We start from the raw sequence: 13,906 nt of genomic DNA on the forward strand, positions 1-13,906 counted from the left end.
CATTTTTTCAATTTTCTGTTGCTCATGTTTTTATACCGATTCATCTCCTTTTCTAACCCTTTTGCTATTTAAATTCTCCTTTTCTCCATACTATTTAAGTCCAGTTTTGGATTTCGTTATATTTTATTTTCCATCATCCATTTCTTCATTTTCTCTTTTACATTGCTTTATAATATATTTCCATCCATCTCTTCTTCTCGGCTAGTTTCTAATAATTACCAAATTCAGTTTAGTCTTGCATCGATTTCCAAAGCTTTTAACTTTTCTCTTAATAATCCTCAGATGGAAACCCTAGAGCTGAACTATTAAATTATTTTTCCAGTATTTACTTTCTGTGTTCTGCAACAGTTGAATGGTACTTAGCCCAGCTCAGTTTTATTAACAGGAAAACAACAATTATCCTATTGAATTCCAACCAGCAATTGAAGAATAAAACCTGCTCTCTTGACCTATGCAATGCATAAACATGACTCTATCTACCCGTCTCACTCTTACTCACTCTCGCTCTCTCTCTCTCTCTGTCTCATTCTCTCTCATATATATGGTACTATTTATAGATGTTTCAATGATTTATTTAACTGACTTATGGACGTCGTAAGCACTAAAACAACAACTAATACAACAAATAAATTTGCAACAGCTGCATTTGATAATGCATATAAAAACATATAATGCATATAAACCATAGACATGTGCATACACACATACATATATACACCCTATATATATATATATATAGAGAGAGAGAGAGAGACAGATAGACTTCTGCAATAAAAAGCTGCCTTTTATGGCACACACACACTTACCCATACCGTTGGCCTGATGTGCGGCTAGTTACCCTAGCGTCGCACACCCACATACAGCTAATAGTTGTCTGATCCTTTGGCCGCGCCTCCTGCCAGTGGGTCCGTCGGTCTGTTTCCTTCCTGCTGTGGCCGTTCAATTAAATTTACTCAATGCATGCGGGTCGATTGGATGACTGAACGTTGTTCTGCTTTAGTTTTTTTCTTTTGCAATGAAACGGGTATATTGGTGAACTGATGACTTGACTGAATGGAAAGAGGAGAATTTTATAATGTGTATATTCTGAAATCAATTGAGGTGAGCTTTAGCTGAAAAAATTACTATTTCTGTTCAGTATAAGGTATTGCGCCGTCGATTATACCCCATATATTTAATATATTTCCTTAATATACTATATAAAATACCCATCTGGGTCACTCCCATTAAGCGAAGCCCTCTGCTATAACTATAGATTATTTCAGTATGTGGTATTGCGTAGTCGTGTATACCCTCTATACATAGCTTTTGTACTGGAGTTCGAGTTAGTAGTTTGAATTTCTATCACTTCATATTTCTTTCACAATACTTTTCTATAAACAGAAAGAGATAGCGTTAGAGCGAAAGAGAGAGTGAGATAGAGACAGAGGGAGTGTGGGAGCGAGAAGGGTTGCAAGCTCCATTCACGCAGCTCAATTAATTTATTTGTTTGCCAAGTGCCCGGAGTTATTATTGTATTTCAGGCGCACAATTTAAATCATAAAAACCCCTGACAGAGCACACACACACGCACACATACAGACATAGACACTCGCACACACATCCATTCCCACTCGCACTTGCAGTCATATCGTACATTATATGGCCTATTAATTACCAAATACCGTTAAGCCCATGGCCCGGCTAACAAGTCGCCCGCCGAGCTGCTGGCACAATGTTGTTTTCAAATTGCATTTGCACTTGTTTTTATGAGGCCGAAGCCAAAGCCAAAGCCAAACGCCGTAACCGTAGCCGTAGTGGTAGCCGTAGCCAAGCCAGGCCCATTGCCACGGCCGGGGCAACAGCCAATGCAGCTGTCGGTCTGCATAGTTAGTCCATGGGCAGACCTCGACCCCGACCCAGTGCCAAAACCATATCGAGTCCAGCTACGTACGGGCGCTGCTGCCAGTCCCGGGGCTGGTCTGATTGGCTGTTGTGTCTGGCGCATTTCACATGATAAATGATGCAGCAGACTAAACGTTAAAAGGGGGAGCTGAGCAGGGCCGGGGGATGGGCACTCTGTGGGCAGAGGGCGAGCGAAAAATCTGCACTCGGCACGGGCTCGGCTGCATCGCAAAACTTGGGGCTACAATCCAAAGCCTAATATGCCCAGGCCAAGGCGTCACAGAAAACAAACAAATTGAAGAATTGCTACAGCATCCATAAATAAGCAGTGTGAACAAAGCAAACGAGATGCTAAGATGCAGCCCAGATGCGGACGGCGAGTGTGAGATCGCAACGAATATATGTATATGAATAACGTATGAATAAGATGAATGTAAATGATATAAGAACTGAGATTATGCGTTTTGCATGAGTAAAAGTTGAGTTAGATTGAATAAAGAAACAGAAGAAGTATGAGAAGGAAGGAAGAAAGGGATTAAACTAAATAGTATTACTTATTATATAGAGTAGACAATAGAGGAGATTTGAAATAATGGTATTTAGATGAAAGAAGCTGAAGAAATATAAATGGAAGGTGAAGAAGAGGGACAGGTTATAGGATATCAAATATAGTGAGACAATAATGATTTAAGAGATGTATAATAGAATAAGATAAGAGAGTAACAGCAGAAATAAGAGAAGGAGAAAGCTGAAAGAATATCATAAGATTATGATTGGATTAGATTATGAAAAGTATAGAGCATACAAAATAATAATAAATCAAAAGTGGTTGAAAATATTGAGAAGATTAATGAGTTCTTACGTATTAGAAAAGTACGAATATTTTCATATAATTATAAATATAAATATAATTGCATAAATATTAAGTATCTATAAGAAAAAGTGTTAGAGGAAGTGGATAAAGTTTTAAGGACTACAAATCGTACTAATATAATATAGATATGTTTAAAGAACTAAATAAATATTGTATAAATAGAACAGGAGCAGAGGTATCGAAAGTAGGGCAAAGCATTATATGTCATCTAGAATATTACACATATGGATACACTTAAATGATAGGTTTGTGTCTGCAAGAAACAAGCAGCAGAAGATTGTGATGAGCATGCATACGGGATGACAAGGATGACAATGATAGTATTCATTCAACATATGATTCAATTACAAAACAATTCAATTAGAGCCAACCTGACCCTTATAGATATGCAGGTCAGAGCTAGATGTGGACATGGAGAGCAAGGAAATACTATATATGCTACACATGGCAAGCAACAGGCAAGGCGGAGGCAAGGCGGAGGCAAAGGCGAACCACCCAGGGCTAAGGCGTATTTGATTTGTCAAATAAAGTGACCATGGAGCATAATAGCATAAGAGACGGTGCTTGTTAGAGCTACAAATTTAGCCTAAGTGAAATGCTGCTTACACGCACACACACACACAGACAGAGAGAGAGAGAGAGAGAGACGTGTGTGTGTGTGCTGAACAATAGATAACTGGGCCAGTGAACAGGTCCTCGGGTCATTTTGTAAGGACGTGCGTCACGCTCACTTCCTGCGCCGAAAAGCCTAAAAATAGCTACAAAATTATGAAGTGAACGATGCATGTAACAAAAGCCAGCACCCACTTCAGCAACGACAACAACAACAACAACAACAGCAGCAACAGCAAAAAAAGTGAAAAGACGTATATGTATATGTACATATACATACATGTTATGTGCATATATCTATAGATATTTATATATATATATATATATATATATATATATATATATATATATATATATATATTGAATCGCATATTGTTATCGACATTCGGCCATACGAAATCGGATATGTGCACACACATACGCAAATTCCTATACACACACACAGACACATGGTTGTATGCATGCAAAATGTATAATTAACCAAACACGCACACACTGAAAGGATATGTGCAGAATGTTACGGCCGTTTACACAGCCAGCCGCCCGGCACTGCGGCCACTCTCCGTCCGTATACCCTGTATACGGCAGCAGCACTGCAATCGGGCTATACTCAGCCGGGCAAGATGTTTGAGCCAAAGTGGCAACTGCATGAAAATATCTATCGTTAGTTCTAGAAATTTACTTATATTGTATGTAACACAGGTCTCTCGATATATGAAATTCTAATTGAATTCTCCAAGTATGTAATTAAAAGTTTCAGATTAGATTCAGATATATGTATGTATAATCTATTGTATGGAATATGGAATATGCAACATAATATGGAATATAGAATATGAAAAAATTGTATGTGGATTAGTAAAGATGGAGTATGAGATATACAATATGGAATATACATACATACATATATTATTAAATATCGAATATGGGGCATGGAACTTGGAATATAAACTGCAGCTATGTCAAATGAAATATGAAATGTGCAATATTTAGTATTTATATTTAATATGCGATATGCCAGATACTATATATGTGAAATGTGGAATCTGCGACATATGGCATATAGAATAGACGAAATCTTTGTATCCTCTGATTATATGTATCTGAAATATGCACCAGACTACAAATGGAAATCAATCATGTTAGATAAATATTGGAATGAAACTATGTCAGATGCTAGGCTATATGCCGGCACTGTGGACTGAGACTGGCAGTATCCTGTGAGGATATGCAACACTGCGATGCCAATGCTGCAGAGCCTGGCAACAATGAAACGAAAAATGTTGCTCTTTTCTTTTTTTTTTTTTTTTTTTGTTCTTTGTCCTGCTGCCACATTGGACGATTGCTGCGGTTGCGGGTGCCGGAGCGTAGGGGTGCAAAGGGCAAGGGGCCACGCAGAGGGTGCAAAGGAGCAGCACCAGCAGCAGCAGCAAGAGCAGGAGCAGGGACCTGCCCAGGTCCCAGGTCCAGGGCATCCGGGTGCAAGGGTGCAAGGGTGCGATGTTTTGTCAGTGAATGCTGCACGCTGCTCGGGATGGTGTGGTCAACTGTGGACTGGACACCGTTCACTTGCTCTCTGCCTGTGTGTGACTGTGTGTGCGCGTGTGTGTGTGTGTGTGTGTGTGTGCAAAAATATGGAAACATTTGGCACTAATTGCATGTGCTCAGCAGCAACAAGAGCAGCAGCAGCAGCAGCAGCAACAGCCACGTTCACGTCGTCATCCACATCGTTGGTCGTGGTGGTGGTGCCTCGCTGTCGTCGTTGTCGTCGTTGTCGTTCTGGACAACAGCAGAAGAGCGACAGTTATGACAGCACAGCCGCAGCACCGCACAAAGCACAAAGCACAAAAGAAATTGCGCAAAAATCGTTGTAACAAAAGAAGAGTGCACACATACGCACACACACACACACACACACACATACACGCAGGCACAGTGGGTGCGTTGTTAAAAGGGACATTTGCAGGACATCATAAACGTTTGCAGGCCAGGCCGAGAGTCTAGCAAAAACAAAAAACAAAAATACAAAAAAATACAAAAACACACACACACACACACACACACACGATGACAAAAATACATGGAACAAGGCAGTCGCTGCTCGTGCAAAACTTCAAAAGTCAGCCAAAGGACAATGTGGAGCGCCGTGGCAGCGGAAGGCGACGAAGTAGCAATCCTGTTGCTCCTGTTGCTGCTGCTGCTGCTGCTGCTGCTGCTGCTCTTTTCTAATAGTTGTTACACACACGCATAAGGGCAACACACACACACACACACACACACACACACATAAAACGACACCGAGCTTAACAACAACAACAACAACATGGTCTACAACAAGGACATCGACGCCAATGACAATACAAAAGGAAACCCGCGACATATGTACGATGACTGCGGCATGGGCTTATTACGTTTTTCAATAAAAGCCATCCACACACCCACACCCACACGCACACATATACGCATACGCACCCTCATACGTATATATTATCGCACACACACACACACACACACACAAATACACGCTCCCAGGCATTTGCCACGTTTATGAAATTTGCTGCGCAAAATGTTGGCCAGTTGGTTAAATTGTCCTCTGGAGCAGCCACAGCAAAATGGGCAACTCCACCCCGCCTCCTCCTACTCCTCCTTCAGCTGCGTCGGCTGCGAGCTCCCTTAGCTAATTAGTTATGCAGTCAATCTATAGATATTTCATATATTACAATAACAAGTGCTCATAATTATAAGTGAATTGTACTTTTTGTCTACTGCTCTATCTCTCTCTGTCTCTCTCTCTCTCTCTCTCTCTCTCACTCTATCTCTCTCTCACTTTCTCTCCCGCTCTCTAGCTCTCTGAATTATTCCCAAAGCACTGCAAATGTTTTGAATAATTCGATTTACGCGTCTAACCAAAGCCAAGTCCACAGCTGTCACTTGTTGTAGCTCGAAAACTATCAGAGCCAGAGACACTAAATTTGGTATAGGGGTAGTCGAAACGCATAGAAAGCCTATGCATATTTCACTTTTTGAATACCTAATCGATATGTCGAGATGATGATGTCTTTCAATTGGAATATATAATTCTATCTCGAGTACTAGATATAGTACTATCAGAGCTGGAGACACTAAGTTTGGTATAGGGCAGTCGGAACCTAATCAATATGTCGAGATGATGATGTCTTTCGATTGGAATATATAGTTCAATCTCGAGTGCTATATGGGGTAGAGTTATGAAAACTGGAATAGAGATTAACTTAATATATAGAAATCCTTTGAATATTTTACTTTTTAGCTAGCTAATAGAGTTGTCGAGATATCGGAGCTTGGATGCAGATGCTTTCTGGATGCTCAACATATGTAGTTCAGCTGAGTTCAGGGCAACCTCCGACTAGTTTACCTTTATCTATGTATTACGCTTATGCTTCTTCTTTGACACCTATAACTGATAGAAGTTCCCTTAGGTTTTTCAGTGTGCTAATGACTTCTGCTCGGTTTTCATGTGACGTCAGTTGCCAGCAGATCGTTTCATTTCACACTCGACTTGTTTTCTGGGGGCGTGGCTAAGTGCGCTGCCGTTACGCCCATACACAGCGATGGAGCCAGGCTCTGGCTCTACTCTGGCTATCGGGCAGGTGGTTTGGCCCATCTTGTGGCATTGCAGCCAAATGGCAGCCATTTGCGTTGCCTCGCCTGTAAGTTGTTGCACGCTGCACGCTGCACGTTGCACGTTGCACGTTGCGAGTTGCGAGTTGCAAGATGTGCAGTGCGTTAAATTTGAGTAGCTGACAACTTGCCGAGTATCTGGCTAATTGGTTCTCACTCTCTTTTTCACTATCTGTGTCTATACATTTCGTTCTCTATCTCACTCTCTTCTTCTGCTATTAAATGTCCTAGTCAGTATCAATAGTATTATCATTACTTACATTCTTAATGGCATATTCATTCATTATAATTATTATAATATTATTTTCCTTTTAGTCAAATTCATTGTCATTCTTATATATATATTAATAAAATGTGCAGAACTTACTTGCATTTCTTAACGATTATTCCAATAAAAAGAATAACTCTATAGTCACTGAGAATACTATCCTTATTAAGATTAAACATCCAGGATAAATTTCAAAGGATTCACTAGCTGAGCTCTGTTAGATAAAAGACAACTCTATCATAAGTCAATCTACATAGAATGGTACGACTATATACAAGTGATGTACATACAATGATACATATATTTATATAACTGCCTGTATAGAGCCGTAACATCTATCATTTGGTGTTACAAGTTGAGTGCGCATTTTGTTCGAACCTTTTGCAGGGGGCATTGAAAAAAAAAAAAAAGATGTTGGCGAAAATTTATTGAAGAGCAAACTCATTTGACTATAACTTATGATTGGATTATCGGTTTAGTATGGCATTTGACAGCAGGCAGCAGTGCTGCGAGAGTGTGCATGTGTATGTGTGTGAGGGTGTGAGGGTGTGTGTGTGTGTGATAAGACATATGTCTATGCGCCTATATGCAGGCTATGCAGTCAGAGCTGTGTCTGCGTGGAAGTCATAAATGCGTCGCAGACAAGCGGAAAGACACAGCCAAAGATGCTGGCTGCCAGACAGACAGACAGACAGCCAGACAGACTCTGCCAGACAGCCGGCCAGACAGGCAGCTGGCTGTGCTTTTCTCATCTTCTGTTATATATACAATATATATATATATATATATATTTTTGGCTTTGAATCTGAGCTCGAGCTTGGGCTTTGGCTAAGGCTTGGGCTTATGTTACTGCCTTTTTGGTCGCTTCATTTGGCTGGCGGCATGCAACAGCGGCAGCAGCAGCAGCATCAGCCTTCACATGTGTGTGTGTGTGTGTGTTAGCCTGTTAGGGTCTGTTTTATTGCGCCATAAACACGCACTTAAGCACACATAGATACACATATCTACATACATATAAGCACTGTACCCCATTCCCCCACTCCACACACACCCCCTTCGTCTTGTCTGCCTCCTGTAACAAACAGCCCCAAGCTCAAGCCACTAGCCCCTTACCCGAGCCATGCCCCTAGCCCTGGCTACATTTACCGCTCGCTTTTGGCGTAACTTTGTGCAGCCTTTAGGAATGTGTAACAGAGCGTAAAATTTTGATTTTTCCAACCACCCACACACACACACACACACACACATATACACATACAGAGATAGAAAGGAGCGCGCGTTGCGAATAAAAATCATATCTTGCATACAATTAGCTTTAATATTTTAGCACTTTTCTTAATGTACATCAATAACGAACCGGATAAGGAGACAGCCGGCAAAAGAGAAGGAGGAAGATGGGAAAGAGAGAATATGAGAGGGAGAGAAAGTGTGTGAGAGGCGTGGCGCATGCAAATAAATGATTTATAAATCAAATTTGTTAGCAAAAACCAAATGTGAGAAGTTTTTTATTATTTCTGTTGTTGTTGGCTTTGTTGTTGTAGTTGTTGTAGTCCTGCACATTCTTTACAATTATTGAGCCTAATAAATCTTCCATGAATACCCCGAACAATCAAGGGAGTGGCGTGCCATCAAAACGGTCCAAGACTTTCCCTTCAAATGCAAACACAAACACATTTTCGCTTATGCAATTTTAAGGCAACAAAATTCAATAGAAATAAACAGAGTTGAAAAATAGGTTATTATAAAATGCAAGAAATTCGGGAAAGTAATTTTTGTGAAAATCATATTTACAGAAAATAAAGCAAATCCAAAAAATTTATACAAATTATAAAAAATATATCTATAAATATATTTTAAATAAGATCTATTGAAAAAAGAAACAAAACAAAAAATATATATAAAAAAAAGTAAAAAAAAAAATTAAGTAAAATAAAATAAATCTAAAACAAAATATTCATATAAAATAATTGAATAATAAGTAAAATATTTTCTATGTAGTCTAGCAGGCCAACTAATTAATAATCTTCTTGAAGGTTGCGTCATTATTTAATGAATTCATTTTATCGGAACTGTACATATTCTCACTCCTCCAATACGTGGTTAGGACAGTGAGCTTGGCAGCCCAAATATATTAAGAAGCTTTAACAAATTCAATGGCTATTTATCTCTTATATACTAAGAGAGCTGCAATGAAGATTTGAGTTAATATTAATTAAGCAACTACCTGCGATCCATAGATATTTCAATTGTGCTCATATAATAATGAATGTTTCATATAATTTCTAAGCTCAAGGACTTGTGGCATGTGATAGCAGGCGAACAGGTAAAAATCGCAGCGTAAACTAATTAAGTCAACATTCGAAGCAGTCGATGGCTATTGAATTTCCTAATGGAATTTCAGGTGGTCTCTTGAGCATGCCTCCCATACATATTATAAAGGTAGATTGCCTTGTATTCAACAAGTTTTGAATTGCAATGCGTATGATAGAGGCTTACAATGAGGCTTACAGTCAGCTTGTAAATTGTCAATGCTCGTACGTTGGCTGTGTTAATCGATTTATAACATTTTCATTCGTGTCGCAATCAAAACTCGCCGCATTTCTTTGCTTGATGGGACTGCTGAATGCCACGGTGTGGCGTGTGCCGCGCACTCTCAAAAAATGTTGGAGGCAGGTGCCTGTTAGCTGGTATAACAGTTATGTAATAGTTCGTTAACAGCGCGCTCTGTTAACTGCTAACAGTAGTCGCGAGAGCCGCAGCAGAAAGAGAGCGCCACTCGCTCTTTGCGCTCATCAGTTGGGTGTATAACAGTCTGACGATTGCTATAAAAGGTGCCGTTTACATCTGATTACAAGCTGATTTCTGATTTTTCAGTAGCTCTGCCTTATACTTGCCACCCCCGAGTTGACCAACCCTTATGGACAGTATATATGCACGCATAGGTGTCCACTTAGCCAAGACACACACCATGACACGTATAAGAGCCTGCAACTCTCTTCGCCATCAATCACTTAATTTTGGCATTTCATTAGCTTCATCTGCCTGTGGCGTTAACAGGAATTTCCTTAACATTCCACTTAACAGCGCCGCGCTCTTTGACTCTTTCACATCTGTGATTCGCTCTTTGAGGTTGACGTCGGCGCAGTGCTTAACAGCAGCGCGGCTGGTAGGGTGTTTTATAGCAGCTCATAGAACAGTTATAAGAGCTTCTACAGCAAGTCTGTTAATTCACAAACAAAGATCCAAAACTGTTCGACCATATTCTGTCTAGATCCACAAAGCTGTTGATAAAGCGGCATTAGATAAGGAAACAGATTAAAATAGATGGGGATGCCTAGGTGTGAAGTTGTTAAGCTCTGGCTAAATAAAAGATAAGATAAGATAATACTGTCTGAAAAGACAAGATTTATTTATTAATAGTTAGTTAGAAACTCTGGGAATATGATGAAAACGATTAATAAAGTCTAAGTGGAATTGTGTTGAGACTTATTGAATTCTCTTAATTTTAGTGGAAAAATATTTTTTTTTTATCTTCAATTAAAAATATTAAATAAAATACAATGAATCGACATATTTTCTAAATACAAATTTTGATTAAAGGAAGAATATTTTTTTAAATAAGAAAAAGTAAGTTTAAAATAAAATTTTTTATTATTTTTATTTTTTTTTTTTAGTAAAATGTAAAAAATTATTCGAAGCATTTTTTTTTTTTTTTAAAAGTTTAAAATTATATAGCAGATAAGTTAAAACGTAAAAATTGCCATGCATCATGTCACATTCCTCAAGGCGATATCTTTTCAATGGCAAGCGAAAGGTAACGCCATTTGTCCCAGAGATCTCCACTGGAGCACACAGCCGGACGAGCTATGAGTAAAGCTCGTCAAATCCATCCAATTGTTTGAATATAATTGCAATTGCTGCTACTACGTCCGCCAGCTGTCAATACGTAAGCACGGAGGCTGCCTATCTGGGAGGGTCTTTTGTCTTAGGCTCTGGCTGGACATTGGCATTGGATGCATCATGAGCGCTGCCGCTTGACAAGTTTGGGCGCCTCTAATTTGTATTCGCAATGTGGCTTAAAATGAAATTATCGACCACAGACCACGGATTGCAGACGTGGATTCAATTACCAAATACACTCTGAAATAGTAATAGTAGTCCGTCCAGTGGTGCGCTGGCTGGAGCCACCCATTGCAGCCGTTGCACCCATTGCGCAAATTGGCGGTGTGAAGGAATCGCCAAGTGTGTGTGTGTGTGTGTGTGTGTGTGTTATCTATGCGCTAAGTTATGCAACAAATACATATGCATAAATTGCTGTTTCCATTTACATAAAGACAATTCTCCAGCTGCATGTGTGTGTGTGTGTGCGTGTGTATACAATATGAGATTTGCTTTTGAAATGAACATCATTATCGAGATACTCAAGCACACACACACGCACACATACACGCACAGGCACACACTCAAAGGCGAGCTCTGATGTTGGTTAATTAACCAAACCTACATATTCATACACACACACACACACGCACACCCCACACACTCACATACCTGTGTGCTTCCCTCGCTTTGTCTCGTAACATAATTGGCCTGTATACAATTGTAATTATAAACCACTAATAAGATTCGAACACGTAACGATTTTCAAACTGCCATCAAATGGGTGCTCCCCATTGCCCGGTGCTCTGCCGCATGCCCATTTCGTTTCGTCACATCAACAAGTTAATTTTGCATATTGTGGGCGTGTGGGGCGTGGCCCCACAGGAGCTCAGCCCGAGCGGGGGGAGGGGAGGAGCGGGTTTGTTGGCGCTACGTGCATTTTAATGCGATTAAAGTGGCGAAGAGCCACAGATTGGTCGCGCACCGGGTCAAAGTTCATTTCATAATTACAAACACAACAGCAAAGTGTGTTCAATTGCAGCTGCCACAGAAGCTGTTGCACGACCAGGCCGAAGGAAACGAAGCGGAATGGGGCATGCGGCGGGCTTAAAAGTCAATGTGTGCTAGAACCGTTAACCCAGCCAATTGCTCCTTTGTCGGCTTGTCTATTAATTAGTTAAGTACACTATATTAGTGTGTTTTTTGAATCAATAAACATCAGCGCATTCGCTTTGTAAGGCCAATGGTTAAAGAGGATGAGCCAATGGGGTATCCGGAAGGGTAGGAGTGGGCCATCGAGTTGTAAAACATAATTGCAGAAATAAATTTTAATTTTGATTACTAATGAAAAGCCTACTAATGTAAAAGCCTATATAACTTCAAACAGGCATAATACTTAAATGAATATATTATTTGCTCCATATTTACATACAAATATACTTCTACATCCATGGACATATACGTAAAAATGGTACATCAACAGATGAGAATCGAATAGCAAGGCTATAAAATTAGTCCATGTTTATATTCTGCTTATGTCCTTATACATTCAATATACTTATACCTATACACATTTCTATAAACATAACCATAAGTGCTCTATCACTGATGAGAATCGCATAGTAAGGCATTAGAATTACTATTCATTTATTTCGTCTCTCACCTCCCACATAATCGTCGAGCAACAACAACAACAAACAATTGAGAACAAAAGATAACAAAATATAGTTTAGCCAATGTTCCATAAACATATTTGTAGGAACTGCTCAACTCTTGTTGCCATATTTTATTGCTTTAACTTGTTTCAGTTTTTGGCCTGGTTTTTCTTTTGGCAACAATTTTTGTTAATCTTTTGCGCAGCCCGGAGAGAAAGCTACTTCGAGTTACGCGTGCCCCGAGGACTGCGCTGCGCGACGCAATGAAAATGAAAATGGAAATTGGCAACTGGACGGACAAGAGCAAAAAAAAAGCAAGTAACAGATATAGAATAAGAGTGAGAGAGAGACAGAGAACGAGAGAGCGACAGCAAACGCATTCATATGTGAAATGGAAAAAATTATAATCCAAATAAGAGAATGCAAACGGAACGACAGGCGAACAGCGCAGCGGATGCTCGCGGCAGGGGGATGTGCGCGGCAGGGGTGGCGGCTAAGAAGAATCGATGACGGATATCTGTTGATAGCCAAGTCGTCGATGCTGCCCGCCCTTGCAGCGCAGTAGCTGAAGTCAGAGCCAGAGCCAGAGCCAGAGCCAGAGCCAGAGCCAGAGATTGGGCTGGTCTGGTCTGGGCTGGCCTCGGACCTTTGGCTACTTCTGTAACCAATTTTTGAAAATTTCTTAAAATTCAATAAATATTTATGAGTTGATAATGCCAAAGTGAGCAGCTACACACGCACACACACACACACACACACCCATACACATACGCACACACATAGCCCGCACGCTTGCTTGGTTGCATTAAATAGATTACGTATACGAGCTGTGGTCCCTGCCTTGATGGAGCTGGCTGGCGGCGGCTAAGACCAAATGCAAACGTGTTTGCCTTGGCTACAGTTGGGTTTCTCTCTCTTGCTCTCTCTCTCTCTCTCCTTCTCTCTCTCCGTGCGTCTCAAGTAATGCGCATAATTTAAATATATTTATTATAGTTCTCGTTAATCAGCTGAAGTACAAATAAACAGCTCAACGCCCGATTTTCAGTCGAGACTTTAGTCAAACTTGGTTCCCAA

Source organism: Drosophila mojavensis, unplaced genomic scaffold (genome assembly GCF_018153725.1).
Source record: "Drosophila mojavensis isolate 15081-1352.22 unplaced genomic scaffold, ASM1815372v1 contig_136, whole genome shotgun sequence".
NCBI classification, from domain to species: domain Eukaryota; kingdom Metazoa; phylum Arthropoda; class Insecta; order Diptera; family Drosophilidae; genus Drosophila; species Drosophila mojavensis.